This window comes from Mustela lutreola, chromosome 13 (genome assembly GCF_030435805.1).
Source record: "Mustela lutreola isolate mMusLut2 chromosome 13, mMusLut2.pri, whole genome shotgun sequence".
Taxonomy (NCBI): domain Eukaryota; kingdom Metazoa; phylum Chordata; class Mammalia; order Carnivora; family Mustelidae; genus Mustela; species Mustela lutreola.
In genome coordinates this window covers 24469412-24489536 of record NC_081302.1, presented here as the reverse complement: position 1 = coordinate 24489536, position 20125 = coordinate 24469412, and positions in this window count along the sequence as shown.

Below are 20125 nucleotides of genomic sequence, written 5' to 3'. Positions count from 1 at the left end.
GTAGATTTCTGTCTTCAGTGAATGCATGAAATTTGTTAGGTGTCCCACACATATCTTTGAAATGATAGAAACTTATTTTAAATGAATTATGTCTACCTACTTTTAAAGCATAAACTGTGACATATTCAGAATTAAATTAGTTTAATAGATGTTATCAGAAGATTTTTCAAACCTAAATTGCTATTAGAGGTTGATTTTAATTTTTCCAAAAGTTGTAATTGGGATGGTTTAGGGATATCCTTTGTTTTGTACCCACTTTTTTGTCCTTCACTTTTAGTATAAGCAAGGAATTAGAGATTATGTGGCATGCTGATCCATCTCTGCTTTTTCTATAAAGTTGTACAAATTCCAGGAAAATCCTAGACGGTTTAAGGAATGGAATTAACACACATTATATTCTATCATCAAACCTATCTTGAATGAGAGAACTTTGTATATCACAGAGAGACCATTCAGTAATCAAGCAATATTTATTTATTGCCTACGGGTCTGTCCAATATACTAAAGATGAAAAGTATTAATAAAATTAATGAATTTCTCAATTTACTTACATACTAAATACTTAATTTTAGAAAGATCCTTCTGACTGAAATGCCAAAAGGAAGTTTTAAAGAAAGGGAAACTGCCTCACAGAGAGCAGAGAAAAATCACAATCACATTAACATTTAACCAAAATGAAGAAAAAGAAGGGAAAGAATGATTAAGAAAACAAGAAGGATGGGCAAAAATGGAATAATAAGAATAAATTAATAGAGTAACAAGAAGAAAAATGTCAAGGAGCATGACAAGAGCAACATGAAAAATGGCAAGCAAAGAAGAAATACATGAACAAAAACAAAATCAAGAACAACAAGCGAGAACAACAGGAATGAGTAGTAAGATCATGAAAGGAGAAAAGAGAAAAAGAAGACAAAGAATAATAAAATAATGGTACAGAAACCTGAAAAATACCGCCTTAGCTGGTGAACATCAAAACTAATAAACAGTATCACTGGTATGTTTCCTTGATGAAATTATTTCCATGACTAAAATGTAATAGTAGTTATTTTGTACTTTTAAGTGTAATTTATTTTAATATAGCTGATCATTGATGGTCCCTTGATATTTTTAACATATTACACTGTTAGTAAATATAAAGCTTGCACCAAGCTCTATTAAAATGTTTATTTCTACTTCTTGCATGGGAAAATTTCCCTTTAAGGAAATCATATAAGGTTAGTATTGTGAATGTAATTGGACAAGATTTCTCTTGAGATAAAACTGGCTAAGAGCATACTAATAAGCTTATTTTTAATTTTATTTATTCCTAAATTAATCTAAGAATTTAAATTTATGTACATGTTTAACTTATTTTAAAATATAAAAAATCATGAGCATATATTTTAGTGGGATGGTTTAAAAATAGAGATCACTATGGACTGTGAATCATAGCAGTTCTAAATTAAAAGGAATACAAGTAAATTTTATAAAGTAGGAGTGTTTATTACCTGGAGCTGCACTGTTCAATATGCTCACATAAGCCTCATGAGAGGATGTAAATTTGAGTTACTTATTTTTTAAAAGATTTTATTTATTTACTTATTTGACAGAGAGAGAGAGATCACAAGTAGGCAGAGAGGCAGGCATAGGAGAGGGGAAAGCAGGCTCCCCACTAAGCAGAGAGCCCCATGCAGGGCTCAATCCCAGGACCCTGACATCATGACCTGAGCCAAAGGCAGAGGCTTAACCCACTGGGCCACCCAGGTGCCCCTAAATTTAAGTTACTTAAATAAGATTTAAATTCAGTTCCTTAAGCTACATTTCTTACAGAATGATTTATATAAAGTAGACAGCAAATATTTGCTGTGAGGTTGAATGATGAAGAGGTTAGCATATTACAGGTTCTATAAAGATAAGACTTTCGTAAACTTTAAAGTATATCTTTAGAGTTTCAACTTCTTTACAACAAAGACAAAGCTCAGATAATATCAAGACTGAGATGGTTTTTAGTCATTTGCTGAAAAAATCAGTTGCATCTCCCTGGGCTCTCTTTTGCACCCCCAATTAAATCTCAGTGAATCGAAACTCCTGAGCACACATCTGAAGGTGTCCAAGGGAGTACTTCAGAAGCCCTGTTACCCACTGCACTCATATGTTCACAAGCTTTCTGTAAAAAAAAAATCTCTGCGGAGAAACTAGTGACTTTATTGATATATTTATTGCAGTTGAAGCTAAAAAAGAAGACAGGTGAGACATTTTGAATTTGACTCGGTTTAAGTTGCTGATATTCCAAATACTGTATTAAGCCCTGAGAACACAAAAATAAACAGTCACACTAGTATGCAAGAAGCTCTGTCTTAAACAGTGGTTTTCAACCATTATGACAAAGCATGATACAGCATAATGGTGTTTTATAAACCTTTTCCAAATATGTGTCAAAATTTTGATGGATGTATAACATGTACTTTGATTGTAAACTCTAGAACTATTTTTATAGCCACATCTGTCAGGCTAATGCTATACTGTTTGCAGAGCAAGGAACAACTTGTTTGTGTCAGGGGTAAGAGATAAGGCATAAAATTAAGTTAATATCAATGAAAAGTGTTTTTGAACATGCTAGAACTTGGCTTCGTGAGAACATAAGAGAGTTTATTCAGAGCAGTAAAGATTTCTCTCTAAAAGCAACATGGTTTTGAAAGGCAAACATTAAATAGTGCAGTAACTGTGGATTCCTTTATAGACACTCTGAGACATTGTTATTGCAGAGATTTTGTTATATTATTCCTGACTTGTGGGTAGTATTTTTTTTTCTTAGTCTTAATTCTGTCAAGTGCAGCTGCCATAATTTCTTGTATTTACAAGTAATCCACAAATACTAAAGTAATAGGAAACACAGAAATATAAACACAACTTTAATGCAATTTCTTAAATATATTCGTGTATGCATATGATAGTAATCCTAAGGCTTCAGAGAAAGTGCCATAAAGGAGGTAATATAACAAAAAGCAAAAAAGAAGCTTCTTGCGATAGAGGTGGTGAACTGTTGGAAATAAAACTGACAATAAATACCAGTTCTACCTGAAAGTAATTTGGAACATGCAAGTGCTTGGGCCACAAGATATGAGCCCAGGGAGGTGGTGGTGAAGCTATTAAGAGATTCTGAATGTTATTCCATGAAATTTGGTATAGAAGAGATGATGAAGGGATTTTAATTGAAAAAGAAGTGGAGTCTGTGGTTGTGACTCTTGGTTTGGGTTCAGGTCATGATCTCAGGTCATGCATCAGACTTTGCACTGAGCTTGGAATTCTTTGTCCCCTCCCATATTTGCTCCTCCCCCCTCTTGCACTCTCTCTTTCTCTCAAATAAATAAATAAATAAAGTCTTAAAAACATAAAAGGGAATATGCATCATGATATAATAGTCTAGAATTGGTGGGCGCAGCAAAACAAAGATTTTGTGGTGAGGGTTTAGAAATAGCTTATGGATAAAAGAGTTATTCGATGTGATATACTGAAAAGATGAAAAGTAAAAATATTTTCTTTATTTGAGAGAGAGAGAGAGAGAGAGAGAGAGAGCGAGCGCGCACAGAAGGAGAGGGAGAGAAGCAGACTCTCCACTCAGCAGGGAGCTCGATGCGGGGCTCGATCCCAGGACTCGAAGATCATTCCTTGAGTCATCCAGGTGCCTCGAAAAGTGTCATACTCTTTAATAAGGTTTTCATAAAATAAATAAAATTATTTTCATTTTCTTTTTTTTTAAATAAAATTATTTGCATTGTTTATCTTCCGGGATTAATAATGTTATATTACAAAACAGAGTAGATGGTAAAATTGTGTTCCTGAAGACAACCAAATAGTAAAATCACCTTTGGGTAAGCAGGAAGTTGAATGCTTAGAGATGATTTCAGTTTACAGTAGTGATCTCATCCCTAGTAGTGATTCTAAATCTTGACCTGAAAGGTAGACTACTAATATCTGGGGATGTTGTCAATCCTGCTCTCCACCACTATTTGAGGTGTCTTAATGGTGTATCAAGTTCTGGGAGATGGTTGTTTCACTAAATGTCATGTTCTTCTATCTTGTTGCTTGACGGTCATTTGTTAGAACATTTGATAGTACACAGCAGCTACACAGCAGCATTTGTGGCAATAGACACTACACATGTAAATAGTATAACACAGACAAAAAATAGAATTATTATCAGAATGTATAGTGTGCTTCTAAACCAGAAGTTAAGAGTGCTCAAATTAAACCGAGAACAGATCCCATTTCCAATGCAAATTGTCCTCAGAATCAAATATTAGAAAAATTACCTAATTAATTTTTTCAGATCACTATAATCTTTAATATTAATTAAAGATCCTAGAGAGATCTACATAGATATAAGCATACCATTATTCTCCTAAAACCATACATGTTACTCCTCCAGAGGTCATATGCCATCTGAGAAGCTCTATTCTGAAACACTGCCTCTTGGGTTTCTTGGGCAAAGAAGGCGTTATCTAGCACTATTTCCCTTCTGTGACCTATACCTATACATAGTATTTCTCTACATCCTGGACATCCTGCAAAGTACAGAGTAAAGAAGCTTCAGGAGAGAAGAAAATAATCTAGATCTGCCTTGAGGGGTTAGGATTTCAGTTCTGAAAATGAGGACCAGTGCTAACAATAAGGCACTGCTCATCAGTAATGGCGTGTCCCCAGGAAATCAAATTTTTACTATTAAGGTAAACAGACAGACTTAAAGCAAAAGTAGTTCTTGCTCATAAGATCAATAAAAGGGAGACAGTCTCCAAATGTACACCATCTATTCTCTAATCTTTCAAGTTTTATTTCTATTAAAGTGCATTTACCAACTAGATTTAATGCAAGATACTAGAATATTGTTTTTATGGTGACAGGAACCTCCTTTTTGAATAATAAAGTTATAAGGATTTTAAATTTCTGATTATTTAGCCTGTTGCAGTGTATGCCATTTAAAAGTTACTTAATGGTTGAGTCAGTTACCCAGGAAACCAACTAATTCATCACAAGGAAATTGTACCAAGGTAAGCACAGTGGCTCCCAAAGGAGAATGTTCACAAATCCAACAATCCATTTTTTTAAAGGTTATTTATTTATTTATTTGACAGACAGAGATCACAAGTAGGCAGAGAGACAGGCAGAGAGAGAAGAGGAAGCAGGCTCCCTGCTGAGCAGAGAGCCCGATGAGGGGCTCGATCCCAGGACCCTGGGATCATGGCCTGAGCCGAAGGCAGAGGCTTTAACCCACTGAGCCATCCAGGCACCCCCCCACCAAGCAATCCATTGTATTATATATTTTAGCAAGTTAATGCATAAATTGTGTCCAGGTATTAGACCAATTTCAAGGAGTGACTAAGGATTCAAAAAGCTGTATTAAAAAGATTTAAAAGAATGATGATGTTTTTTGTCCCATGTATCTTGGGTAGAATTGTTTGTATCTCGTATAGCCAGCTACTTAATTCAAAAGTATTGTGTAGACGTAGTCTCCAAATGGAAACTGGTTTCAGACAGTTTATGGGTTCTCAGATCAAGGTTTTCAGTAGGGACTATCTTCCAGTGACTGGAGGATGGTTTTGTCCTCTTTAATTAAGATACATAAATGCAAGTGTCAATTCCTTGATGTTTCAGTACTAAAATAGCTACAGTATTCTGACAGGATTCTTTTCATCACTGGTTGAGGATTGTCATTCTCTACTGGATCTTCTATACCATCATTTCTCCAGTGTTGGGCCAAGCAAGGATGGTTTAGGAGAAAGTTGAGGAAAGGTTAACTGTATCTGTTGATAAGAATGAGTGCTTTGCATAAATCTCCTAAAATATTTGGGTGTGATATACTGCAATGTTTTTCAACTATGTTTCTGCATTTGTTGTCAAAATAACATAGAGGTTCATACTTAATTTAAATAATCAACTAAATGAAAAGAATTATAATAGAACAGATTATAAAGTAAGTTCAGAAGACAAATGTCTGGGAGTCAAAATATAGGTAAAGAAATTATCAAATTTTGTTTCTATAGGTGGTATAGAAGAGGTCAAATTAAAAAAAAGATTATAGATTTTTAACATATCAGTAGGGTATATGTTTGGAAGAAAGGACCCATTGAAGATCATTGGGTAATAGATGTGTATTCTACTTGTATGGGGAAGTATGTTTTTATGGAAATGATACACATTTCTTAAAGCCTGTCAAAAGCTAAGGAAAAGCAAGATGCTGAAGAACTTATTTCATGAATACATATTCATCTTTGGAAGGACACTAGGACAAAGATTTTGAAATTACCAACAACAGCCTTCTGTTCTGGAATATGCTTTGATGGGTTCTTCAAGAAAATAAAAGCATGAACAACCATGATACTTCTCTAGAAGACAAGGATCTATAAATATACAGAATGCCAGATCAGGAAATAACCGTGGCCACTGCAACAAGATACCGAAATAGCCTTGGGTGTTCTAATTCATGATAAAACATATGTAGACAAGTGATCATAATTTTTCCAAAGCTAAGCAAAACATTTTAGCTGGGTTATCTGGTTAAAATGTCACATGTACTTCATCATTAGAAAGCCAGAACCATAAAAATTCAAAGAAAAAATGAAAATTAAGTGGGTTAAAATATCATTAGCCACATATAGAAGATGGAAAGCTCAGTGAGAATGGAGATTGGGAGTACATGCTCCAAGTTTATTTACAACAAAAGTAAGTCAATGTTATGCTTTGAGACAGAATGCACTAATCTGCCTCTAAAATATTTTAAACCAATCTATATATTATGTATGTGTCTATCCATCCATCCATATTTGGGGAGACAATTTCCCAAGGGTCTTTCACATTTCTGCCCATGTTGTACATATGACTGTCCTTTGTTCCAAACTTACTTTGCAAGGATGTCTATATAGCAAATAGCATTAAAAATGAAGTCTTCCTAATAAGCAAGGGGAATGTTCACTTAAAAAGTTGAAAGAGAAAGACAGTGTCTCCCTTGGGGGCATGGGCAGGCATGTTTACTGTTTGTTAAAACATTTACAGGTTCTCTAAGTGCAAGGTTCTTTTTCTGTAACTCAGTCCACTATATGCACAGGTATCAGCTTTCTTTACATCACCCTGTGGGAATTGGGCTTGTGAAACTAGAGCGAAAACATTCTTACTCTGGCTACTGCCATTGCTGGGAATACACTTTTCTGACCTAGGAGTCTTGTGTCCTCAGATTAGCATTTAAAAATCACAAAATGATCTTATGTCCTGCAGAGATACCTTAAATTGATCCTCCTATTCTTTCATAAAGGCCAGTTTCCATAGAAGGCTGCAAAAAGTCTTTAGGTTAGTGAGGTCTGTTCATTTTCTTAGGGCCATTTCCCCCTCCAGCTTTATTAAATGCCTTTCCCTTTCTAGCATCCTTCACGAATCAGGTCAGTGTCTCTCCTTCAAGAACATGCAATGCCCTTCTCTTCCTCAATTTAGTTTAAGTACTCTCCGGGTACACAGTCATAGCGCTTACTGTATTAAATTGCAAACATTTGTCTACTTCTCTGTTTCGTTCAGTGGACTGAGTTCCTCAAGGACAGGAAGCTAAACACTCATTATTTGTACTCACTCCAAATCCCAACCCTCAGCACATGGTAGCCGCTGAATAAATGCTTTTAGAATCATAGCAACTCCACAGCACGCCTCCTAAACCATTGGACTGCTTTTTAAATGCTAGGAAAGTGGTAAGAGAAATTTCTGAAATAGACTGGTAGAAGGTGGATCTGGGAATCTGTAGTTTTAAACATTCTCTTATGTAATTATGGTAACCTACCCTACTGAGCACCTCTTCTCTAGCTCCTGCTCTACAAATATGTAGCTTTTGATTTTAGGGAACTAATTTTAATTTTCTGGATTTTCCATCATTTTATATACAGATTATTATACTGGATATTCCAGGTTAAAAATTCTAAAAGTCTAAAAGTCTAGTAATATTAATACAGCAGATTAAATATTTGAATTAACCTGTCATATAAGTTGTTCTTTTCCTAGACAACCAAATATGCCCTTATAAGAGCATATCATCATAGCTGTTTCTCTGAGTGAAATCTTTGAACTGATTAGCAATTCATGTCTTTCTAATGTGTATACATAAGTTGTATTTATATTGCTTTTTGTTTAGTATTCTGTTCATTGACTATTTCCATAGTAAACCACATGGATAGTCAACATTTCTCTCTTTGAGGAAAAAAAAAAATGGTACAGGAAGTAAGCATTTTAAGTCTATAGTAAAATTATAAATTGTGCTATCAATTCTGCTGGCTTCCAAAGTCATACTTAATTAGGTACCATAAATATTTTCTTAAAAAGTGAAACGATAACATATTTGGGATTACTCTCTGGCTCACATAAAAATGCATAAACACAATCTCATGAACCTGTGACACGTGTCAGTATCAATTCTGTGTTGTTGTTGTTGTTTTTACAATTCCTTTGTTTCATCTTCACATATGTTCATAACTCTGTCAGCCAGAAGCATTACATTGTTATCAACAAGTTAGATGAGACCATAATCATGGCTGTAAACATTCTGGGCTTTACCTATAATAATTTAGTTTAGTGGTACAGTAAAGAAAAATATCTGCAACGAGTATGAGGACTGTAGCTGCTTTTTCTTTTTCCCAACTTCACGAAATGCCATTTCTTTTCGATCCCTTCAGGTAATGGTTGTATGGACCAGTGTAGATGAGCCATTCAAGGTATATCAAATTAAAACAACTTGATAGCAATATTTATGAAGCTAGAGATTAAGAGATTAGTGCACCCAATACTGAAAAGTTTCTGTCTAGGTTCTAGATGCCCAACCGAATTAAAGAATCTCATTTTTTTCTAATAAGGATCACATTGGGCAATACTTCTACTCTACCACTTTTAAATTTTAGCTCTGTAGAAGCAAAAAAGAAAATAGATAAGAAACTAGAAACAGTGTAGAAGCTGTGGTTGGAAGAAAGTCAAATTTGGACTTGTAATGCCGAGCGCGTTGTACGCCCTCCTCTGAAGACCACCAGAGACACGAGTCAAAGCCAAACAGCAAGGGTCGTTTATTGCGAGTTGGAACCCGGACCTCCGCGCACTCGTTGCTGGTGACGCTGAGGTGTCAGGCAGAGTAAGTGCAGGGTTTTTATAAGCAGGTACAAACAAGTTTTGGGTGGGGTACAAACAAATTTAAAAATCATACCTGGTATTGGTTGATTGGTGTTGGGAGCGCGCGCGCGCCATCAAACAAGCATTCAAACAGAAGCAAAAGTAGCTAGTTAGCCCAAGCGATGAGCAAGCACTTTTACAGAAGCAGAAGTTGCCGGTTGATAACACTTTTGGGCGCAAACAACTTTCGGGTGGAGTAAAGTTTGTCCAGGCCTTTCAAACTAACTGTCCTGTGATAAGATTTAAAGTACCATGGCTATTTTTGGATCACCATAATGTGGTGATATACACATATATATAGCTACATAATTCTTTGATACTACTGCCTTCAACTTGAAAGGTCTCTGACTCTTTTTCTTAAATTGGGCAACCCTGTGACCCGTTCTGACCAATAGAGTATTAGAGTATGGTAGAAGAGACTTTTAAGAGACTAGGTTATAAAAGGCATGACTTACTCTCCCGATTACTCTTGCTTGAGATTTGAACCAAGAAGAATGGCTATAATGAAGACTATAAAGAAGCCAAGCCACATTTAGGCATTCTGTTGCCAGTCCCAGTTAAATTCAGTATTTTAATCATCCTAGACCAGCCGACAATCATGCAAGTGAAGAAACCTCCAGATGATTCTGGGCTCCAGTTACCGGAGGTACTTCAGTCTTTGCAGTTGAAATCCCAAATGTGAGGAGAGAGAAAAGCCATCTCCTCTGTGATGATTCCTTACCCTCAGAATAGTTGAGAATACAATTTTTTTGTGTGTGTATGTGTGTGTTACTAAACTCTAGAATGGTTTGAAGATGAAAGATACACAAGATACAGGGAACAGTAAAATTCCAATAATAAAATACATTGTATCTACTAATAATATTACATGTTATTATTTCTAACATGATCATTTTTGACTCTTTAGGCAAATATAAAAGTACTTACAAAATAAAAATAGTATATATACCTAATATATTTATAAATTGCAACATATATATACCTAATAATTTATGAGACAATTAGGTTAAGGTAAATATATAATTGCTTTAAATAAAAATACACATTTTGGAATATGAGGATGAATGCTCAAGTGTTTTATGATTTGTATGTTCCTTTTCCCTAGTTCTAAACTGTTTCAAGTTCTAGAAACTAGTTTGGAAGCAAAGTAATAGGTATAGGTTCTTGCTACTGACTGTATTCTGTCATTGTATACAATCTAGAATAAAGAGTTATCATACTAATGATTGTTTTTCTAATAATCTTAGTTAATATGGGCAGAGATGAGTTATTTTCCAGTTCTTATAGTCACAGATTTTTAGAGGCTAGTAAGTAAGTGTGAAGCAGTTTGGGAATTACTACAAAGTATTTCCCTAAAACTCAGACTTCCTACAGGATGAGAATTAGAACAATTTGTTTGGCCTTATATAACAAATTTATACTATGTTTGTGCTCTCAGCAGGGAACTGCAGTATCTAGAAGACCTGAATCATAGAACTCAGAATTTAAGCCCTGATATTAGTTTATAGATTTGTATCCAAATGTCAACTGGACAGTTAGTGGAACTTACAACACTTGTTCTGTTTTGCCTCCAGTTTCAAGACTGCAAACAAAATGATGACTGAGTAGCAGGAAACAAAAAGATGAGCACTGTGCTTCTCTCCGCTTTCTTTCTTGAGAGAGTTCCCCTAAGTCAGGGCCCCATGGACTCAATTCAGTAAACAGAAAAAGCTAAGACTCCCTGGGGAAAAAGCCAAGGGCATATTATTGAGGAGTTAACAGATACATACAGTAAGAGGTCTCAGACCTGCAGATGGTACCTCTTAAGTATTTGCCTGAGTATTCATCAGTGCAGGTATGTGGTTAATTACTTGCATCTGGGGGAGAAATGCCCTTGCAAATTAGAAGCCACAGGAGTGCATGGTGCCAGGAAAGTGTCAGTTCCTAACCAGGCTACTGAAATACCTCATGATTCACGCTATTCTATAGGGAATATAGAGAAGGGTCTTCTGAAGTGATGGGAATATTAGAGCTAGACCAAGCACTACTCTGGTCCTGCCGAAAGAAACTTAAAGCAAGACTGGGGAGGATCAAGCTATTTCCAAGTAACTTAACTGTGTCACACAAAAGTATTTAGGAATATTTCTAAGAATACAAAAATATCTAGCTGCTAATGGCAAATATCATTATTTCTACCATTCAATAAGAAATTACCAAGCATCCAAAAAGCAAAAAAGGAACTTATGACCCTTAATAATGACAAACAGAATTTAATCAATTGAAACTTAACCCAAACTGATACAAATGTTAGAATTAGGAAAACAGAATATTATAAAATAGTTTTTTAAACTGCATTCAATAGGTTCAAAAAGTTAAGAATCAAGAAAGGTAAGAATCAATAAAGATGTACAAAATATCTATAAAGATATTTAAAATAAAAAAGATTAAAAAAAAAAGATAAGGGGTACTGAGTCAAGATGGCGGAGAAGTAGCAAGCTGAGACTGCTTCAGCTAGCCGGAGATCAGCTAGATAGCTTATCTAAAGATTGCAAACACCTGAAAATCCATCGGCAGATCGAAGAGAAGAACAGCAATTCTGGAAACAGAAAAACAACCACTTTCTGAAAGGTAGGACCGGCGGAGAAGTGAATCCAAAGTGACGGGAAGATAGACCCCAGGAGGAAGGGCCGGCTCCCGGCAAGGGCGGAGCAACGGCGCACAAAATCAGGACTTTTAAAAGTCTGTTCCGCTGAGGGACATCGCTCCAGAGGCTAAACCGGGGCGAAGCCCACGCGGGGTCAGCGTGGCCTCAGGTCCCGCAGGGTCACAGAAGGATCCGGGGTGTCTGAGTGTCGCAGAGCTTGCGGGTATTGGAACGGGAAAGCCGGCTACAGAGGCAGAGCCGACAGTAAGCTCGCAGCTCCGTGTTACCTTGAACCGGTCGCAGGCTCGGTGAGCTCGGAGCACGGCCGGAGGTCAGGCAGACGGGAGTAACTGGGCGCTGTTCTCTGAGGGTGCACTGAGGAGTGCGGCCCTGGGCTCTCGGCTCCTCCGGGCCGGAGACCAGGAGGCCGCCATTTGTATTCCCGTCCTCTGGAACTCTACGGAAAGCGCTCAGGGAACAAAAGCTCCTGAAAGCAAACCCGAGCCGATTACTCACCCCGGCCCTGGGTAAGGGCGGTGTAATTCCGCCTGGGGCAAAGACACTTGAGAATCACTACACCAGGCCCCTCCCCCAGAAGATCAACAAGAAATCCAGCCGAGACCAAGTTCACCTACCAAGGAGTGCGGTTTCAATACCAAGGAGAGCAGCAGAATTCCAGAGGAGACGGAACTCATGGCTTTTTTCCTGTGATTTTTTTTAGTCTTGCAGTTAATTTAATTTTTTCTTTTTCATTTTTTTTTTTTTCTCGCCTTCGGGTAAAATTTTTTTTTAACTGTTACCTTTTTCTTTTTTAACGATTTTTTACTAGTTTATCTAATATATATATATTTTCTTTTTTACATTTTTCTTAGGTGTTTTCTTTTTTTAAAAATTCTTTTCTTTTCTTTTTTGTTTTTTTTTTTTTTTTCTTTCTTCCTTTTTGAACCTCTTTTTATCCCCTTTCTCCCCACTCACGATTTGGGATCTCTTCTAATTTTGTTAAAGCATATTTTCCTGGGGTTGTTGCCACCCTTTTAGCATTTTACTTGCCCCTTCATTTACTCTTATCTGGACAAAATGACAAGACATAAAAATTCAACACAAAAAAAAGAACAAGAGGCAGTACCGAAGGCTAGGGACCTAATCAATACAGACATCGGTAATATGTCAGATCTAGAGTTCAGAATGACAATTCTCAAGGTTCTAGCCGGGCTCGAAAAAGGCATGGAAGATATTAGAGAAACCCTCTCGAGAGATATAAAAGCCCTTTCTGGAGAAATAAAAGAACTAAAATCTAACCAAGGTGAAATCAAAAAAGCTATTAATGAGGTGCAATCAAAAATGGAGGCTCTAACTGCTAGGATAAATGAGGCAGAAGAAAGAATTAGTGATATAGAAGACCAAATGACAGAGAATAAAGAAGCTGAGCAAAAGAGGGACAAACAGCTACTGGACCACGAGGGGAGAATTCGAGAGATAAGTGACACCATAAGACGAAACAACATTAGAATAATTGGGATTCCAGAAGAAGAAGAAAGAGAGAGGGGAGCAGAAGGTATACTGGAGAGAATTATTGGGGAGAATTTCCCCAATATGGCAAAGGGAACGAGCATCAAAATTCAGGAGGTTCAGAGAACGCCCCTCAAAATCAATAAGAATAGGCCCACACCCTGTCACCTAATAGTAAAATTTACAAGTCTCAGTGACAAAGAGAAAATCCTGAAAGCAGCCCGGGAAAAGAAGTCTGTAACATACAATGGTAAAAATATTAGATTGGCAGCTGACTTATCCACAGAGACCTGGCAGGCCAGAAAGAGCTGGCATGATATTTTCAGAGCACTAAACGAGAAAAACATGCAGCCAAGAATACTATACCCAGCTAGGCTATCATTGAAAATAGAAGGAGAGATTAAAAGCTTCCAGGACAAACAACAACTGAAAGAATTTGCAAATACCAAACCAGCTCTACAGGAAATATTGAAAGGGGTCCTCTAAGCAAAGAGAGAGCCTACAAGTGGTAGATCAGAAAGGAACAGAGACCATATACAGTAACAGTCACCTTACAGGCAATACAATGGCACTAAATTCATATCTCTCAATACTTACCCTGAATGTGAATGGGCTAAATGCCCCTGTCAAAAGACACAGGGTATCAGAATGGATTAAAAAACAAAACCCATCTATATGTTGCCTCCAAGAAACACATTTTAAGCCCGAAGACACCTCCAGATTTAAAGTGAGGGGGTGGAAAAGAATTTACCATGCTAATGGACATCAGAAGAAAGCAGGAGTGGCAATCCTTATATCAGATCAATTAGATTTTAAGCCAAAGACTATAATAAGAGATGAGGAAGGACACTATATCATACTCAAAGGGTCTGTCCAACAAGAAGATTTAACAATTTTAAATATCTATGCCCCCAATGTGGGAGCAGCCAACTATATAAACCAATTAATAACAAAATCAAAGAAACACATCAACAATAATACAATAATAGTAGGGGACTTTAACACTCCCCTCACTGAAATAGACAGGTCATCCAAGCAAAAGATCAGCAAGGAAATAAAGGCCTTAAACGACACACTGGACCAGATGGACATCACAGATATATTCAGAGCATTTCATCCCAAAGCAACAGAATACACATTCTTCTCTAGTGCACATGGAACATTCTCCAGAATAGATCACATCCTCGGTCCTAAATCAGGACTCAACCGGTATCAAAAGATTGGGATCATTCCCTGCATATTTTCAGACCACAATGCTCTAAAGCTAGAACTCAACCACAAAAGGAAGTTTGGAAAGAACCCAAATACATGGAGACTAAACAGTATCCTTCTAAAGAATGAATGGGTCAACCGGGAAATTAAAGAAGAATTGAAAAAAATCATGGAAACAAATGATAATGAAAATACAACGGTTCAAAATCTGTGGGACACAACAAAGGCAGTCCTGAGAGGAAAATATATAGCGGTACAAGCCTTTCTCAAGAAACAAGAAAGGTCTCAGGTACACAACCTAACCCTACACCTAAAGGAGCTGGAGAAAGAACAAGAAAGAAACCCTAAGCCCAGCAGGAGAAGAGAAATCATAAAGATCAGAGCAGAAATCAATGAAATAGAAACCAAAAAAACAATAGAACAAATCAACGAAACTAGGAGCTGGTTCTTTGAAAGAATTAATAAAATTGATAAACCCCTGGCCCGACTTATCAAAAAGAAAAGAGAAAGGACCCAAATAAATAAAATCATGAATGAAAGAGGAGAGATCACAACTAACACCAAAGAAATACAAACTATTATAAGAACATACTATGAGCAACTCTATGGCAATAAATTTGACAATCTAGAAGAAATGGATGCATTCCTAGAAACATATAAACTACCACAACTGAACCAGGAAGAAATAGAAAGCCTGAACAGACCCATAACCAGTAAGGAGATTGAAACAGTCATTAAAAATCTCCAAACAAACAAAAGCCCAGGGCCAGACGGCTTCCCGGGGGAATTCTACCAAACATTTAAAGAAGAACTAATTCCTATTCTCCTGAAACTGTTCCAAAAAATAGAAATGGAAGGAAAACTTCCAAACTCATTTTATGAAGCCAGCATCACCTTGATCCCAAAACCAGACAAGGATCCCACCAAAAAAGAGAGCTATAGACCGATATCCTTGATGAACACAGATGCGAAAATACTCAACAAAATACTAGCCAATAGGATTCAACAGTACATTAAAAAGATTATTCACCACGACCAAGTGGGATTTATTCCAGGGCTGCAAGGTTGGTTCAACATCCGCAAATCAGTCAATGTGATACAACACATCAATAAAAGAAAGAACAAGAACCATATGATACTCTCAATAGATGCTGAAAAAGCATTTGACAAAGTACAACATACCTTCCTGATCAAAACTCTTCAAAGTGTAGGGATAGAGGGCACATACCTCAATATCATCAAAGCCATCTATGAAAAACCCACCGCAAATATCATTCTCAATGGAGAAAAACTGAAAGCTTTTCCGCTAAGGTCAGGAACACGGCAGGGATGTCCATTATCACCACTGCTATTCAACATCGTACTAGAGGTTCTAGCCTCAGCAATCAGACAACAAAAGGAAATTAAAGGCATCCAAATCGGCAAAGAAGAAGTCAAATTATCACTCTTCGCAGATGATATGATACTATATGTGGAAAACCCAAAAGACTCCACTCCAAAACTGCTAGAACTTATACAGGAATTCAGTAAAGTGTCAGGATATAAAATCAATGCACAGAAATCAGTTGCATTTCTCTACACCAACAGCAAGACAGAAGAAAGAGATATTAAGGAGTCAATCCCATTTACAATTGCATCCAAAACCATAAGATACCTAGGAATAAACCTAACCAAAGAGACACAGAATCTATACTCAGAAAACTATAAAGTACTCATGAAAGAAATTGAGGAAGACACAAAGAAATGGAAAAATGTTCCATGCTCCTGGATTGGAAGAATAAATATTTTGAAAATGTCTATGCTACCTAAAGCAATCTACACATTTAATGCAATTCCTATCAAAGTACCATCCATCTTTTTCAAAGAAATGGAACAAATAATGCTAAAATTTATATGGAACCAGAAAAGACCTCGAATAGCCAAAGGGATATTGAAAAAGAAAGCCAACGTTGGTGGCATCACAATTCCGGACTTCAGGCTCTATTACAAAGCTGTCATCATCAAGACAGCATGGTACTGGCACAAAAACAGACACATAGATCAATGGAACAGAATAGAGAGCCCAGAAATAGACCCTCAAATCTATGGTCAACTAATCTTCGACAAAGCAGGAAAGAATGTCCAATGGAAAAAAGACAGCCTTTTCAATAAATGGTGCTGGGAAAATTGGACAGCCACATGCAGAAAAATGAAATTGGACCATTTCCTTACACCACACACGAAAATAGACTCAAAATGGATGAAGGACCTCAATGTGCGAAAGGAATCCATCAAAATCCTTGAGGAGAACACGGGCAGCAACCTCTTCGACCTCTGCCGCAGCAACATCTTCCTAGGAACAACGCAAAAGGCAAGGGAAGCAAGGGAAAAAATGAACTACTGGGATTTCATCAAGATCAAAAGCTTTTGCACAGCAAAGGAAACAGTTAACAAAATCAAAAGACAACTGACAGAATGGGAGAAGATATTTGCAAACGACATATCAGATAAAGGACTAGTGTCCAGAATCTATAAAGAACTTAGCAAACTCAACACCCAAAGAACAAATAATCCAATCAAGAAATGGGCAGAGGACATGAACAGACATTTCTGCAAAGAAGACATCCAGATGGCGAACAGACACATGAAAAAGTGCTCCCTATCACTCGGCATCAGGGAAATACAAATCAAAACCACAATGAGATATCACCTCACACCAGTCAGAATGGCTAAAATCAACAAGTCAGGAAATGACAGATGCTGGCGAGGATGCGGAGAAAGGGGAACCCTCCTACACTGTTGGTGGGAATGCAAGCTGGTGCAGCCACTCTGGAAAACAGCATGGAGGTTCCTCAAAATGTTGAAAATAGAACTGCCCTATGACCCAGCAATTGCACTATTGGGTATTTACCCTAAAGATACAAATGTAGTGATCCAAAGGGGCACATGCACCCGAATGTTTATAGCAGCAATGTCCACAATAGCCAAACTATGGAAAGAACCTAGATGTCCATCAACAGATTAATGGATCAAGAAGATGTGGTATATATACACAATGGAATACTATGCAGCCATCAAAAGAAATGAAATCTTGCCATTTGCAACAACATGGATGGAACTAGAGCGTATCATGCTTAGCGAAATAAGTCAAGCAGAGAAAGACAACTATCATATGATCTCCCTGATATGAGGAAGTGGTGATGCAACATGGGGGCTTAAGTGGGCAGAAGAAGAATCAATCAATGAAACAAAATGGAATTGGGAGGGAGACAAACCATAAGTGACTCTTAATCTCACAAAACAAACTGAGGGTTGCTGGGGGGAGGGGGTTTGGGAGAAGGGGTTGGGATTATGGACATTGGGGAGGGCATGTGATTTGGTGAGTGCTGTGAAGTGTGTAAACCTGGTGATTCACAGACCTGTACCCCTGGGGATAAAAATATATGTTTATAAAAAATAAAAAAATAAATAAATAAATAAATAAAAATTAAAAAAAAAAAAAAGAATTGATCCCATTGAAAATTTCAAAGTATGAAGTGAAATGCTTATGTTTTATTGTTTTAAATAAAAGTGTCAAGAACTCAGTTACAATTATACTATAGAGACTTAGATAAGTCAAGCTTCAACAGAGTTTCAGTGGAGTGTCCCAATATTACTAATTATAATGAATATTCAAATTTTAATTTCCTGGGTTCATATCCTATCTCTCTCATTTGTGAGCTGTGTGACAAAGTAAATAACCTCTTTTTGCTTTAGCTATTAGTGTGTGCTATTAGAGTAATAGTTACATTGCATGCAATTATCATGAGGATTACATGAATCTGTATTGGTTAAAATTTATGACGGTATTTGACAATAAAAAAGTGCATTATATTGGGGCTCCTGGGTAACTCAGTGGGTTAAAGCCTCTGCCTTCAGCTCAGGTCATGGTCCCAGGGTCCTGGGATCGAGCCCCGCATCGGGCTCTCTGCTCAGCAGGGATCCTGCTTCCCTTCCTCTCTCTCTGCCTACCTCTCTGCCTACTTGTGATCTCTGTCTGTCAAATAAATAAATTAATCTTAAAAAAAATTTTTTAAGTGCATTATATAAGCTTGAGAAGTAGGAAATCAAGTATGCAAATGAATCATCATTATAAAGAATAAGAGTCAAAACTAGTTCATGCTTCTTGATAGGCAGCCCTCTGTTTCTCTACTTAATTCTTTAGTAATTAAATCTTTTATTAAAGAAGAAAATTTTTATTTTTAAAAATCAGCTATTTCTGTTTTGAAAATTACTAATCATTCTGTGCACAACAGAAAATAGTTTTAAAAATTCTCAATTTTCGGGGTGCCTGGGTGGCTCAGTGGGTTAAAGCCTCTGCCTTTGGCTTAGGTCATGATCCCAGGGTCCTGCAATTGAGCCCCGTATTGGGCTCTCTGCTCAGTGGGGAGCCTGCTTCCCCCTTCTCTCCCTGCCTGTCTCTCTGTCTACTTGTGATCTCTGTCTGTCAAGTAAATAAATAAAATCTTTAAAAAAAAAAAAAAAAAAAAAGATAAAAAAAATTAGGCTGACTAGGTGGCTGTCAGTTAAGGGTCTGCCTTTGGTTCAAGTCATGATCCCAGGACCGTGGGACTGAGCCCAGGATCCTAGCACTGAGTTCTCTGCACAACAGGGGACTGCTTCTCCCTGTCCTTCTGCCCCTCCCCTGGTCTGTGCTTTCTTTCTCTCTCTCAAATAAATAAATAAAATATTAAAAAATCAGATCTACAATTTCTACAGATGAAAGCTATAAGGTCTGAGGTAAAAAATACACTGAGTAAGATTGAAAGAAGATCTGATATCTTACAAATGAAAAGATTATTGAACTCAAATACATAGCTATGGAAAATACTCAAAATGAAGCAGGACATTAGCGAACTAAACCTTTTTTTTACAAGATTTTATTTATTTCTTTGACAGACAGAGATCACAAGTAGGCAGAGAGGCAGGCAGAGAGAGGGGGAAGCAGGCTCCCGGCTGAGGTAGAGAGCTGGATGTGGGGCTCCATCCCAGGACTCTGGGATCATGACCTGAGCCGGAGGCAGAGGCTTTAACCCACTGAGCCATCCAGGCGCCCCGAGAACTAAAACTTTTACAGCTTACTATTACATTAAGAATGCATATGGCTTTAACAGATACATGATTAGCCTTTAATTTTATAACTATAGTATATATATAAACAAACCAGGAAGAATCCATTTATTTTAAACTGTGTAATAGGCTGAATTTGTTCAATCCATGCTATCTTTTATAAAAATGAGACCCAAAAGGATTTTCTAACTCCCTTTTTTGTTTTACTTTAGGCCCATTATGATTATTTTTCCTGCTCAGAAACTCTTTACCTGAACCTATATAACAACTCTTTCTACTTTGAAAACAGTCTAACTACTGTAGGGAGGATTTTTTCATTATATACCGCATCTAGAAGTGCTAGAACAGTAACTCAAGGCGACTGATTGGCAGTGACTGTTATCAAATTAGCATTTCCATGGAAGCCAGCATCAGTTATCCTCAACAGACATTATCCTCATCTGAGAGTTTCTGAACTGCTTTTCAATACAAGCCAAATCACTCAGAATACAATAAAACATCACAAAAAACATTGAATACTGTATT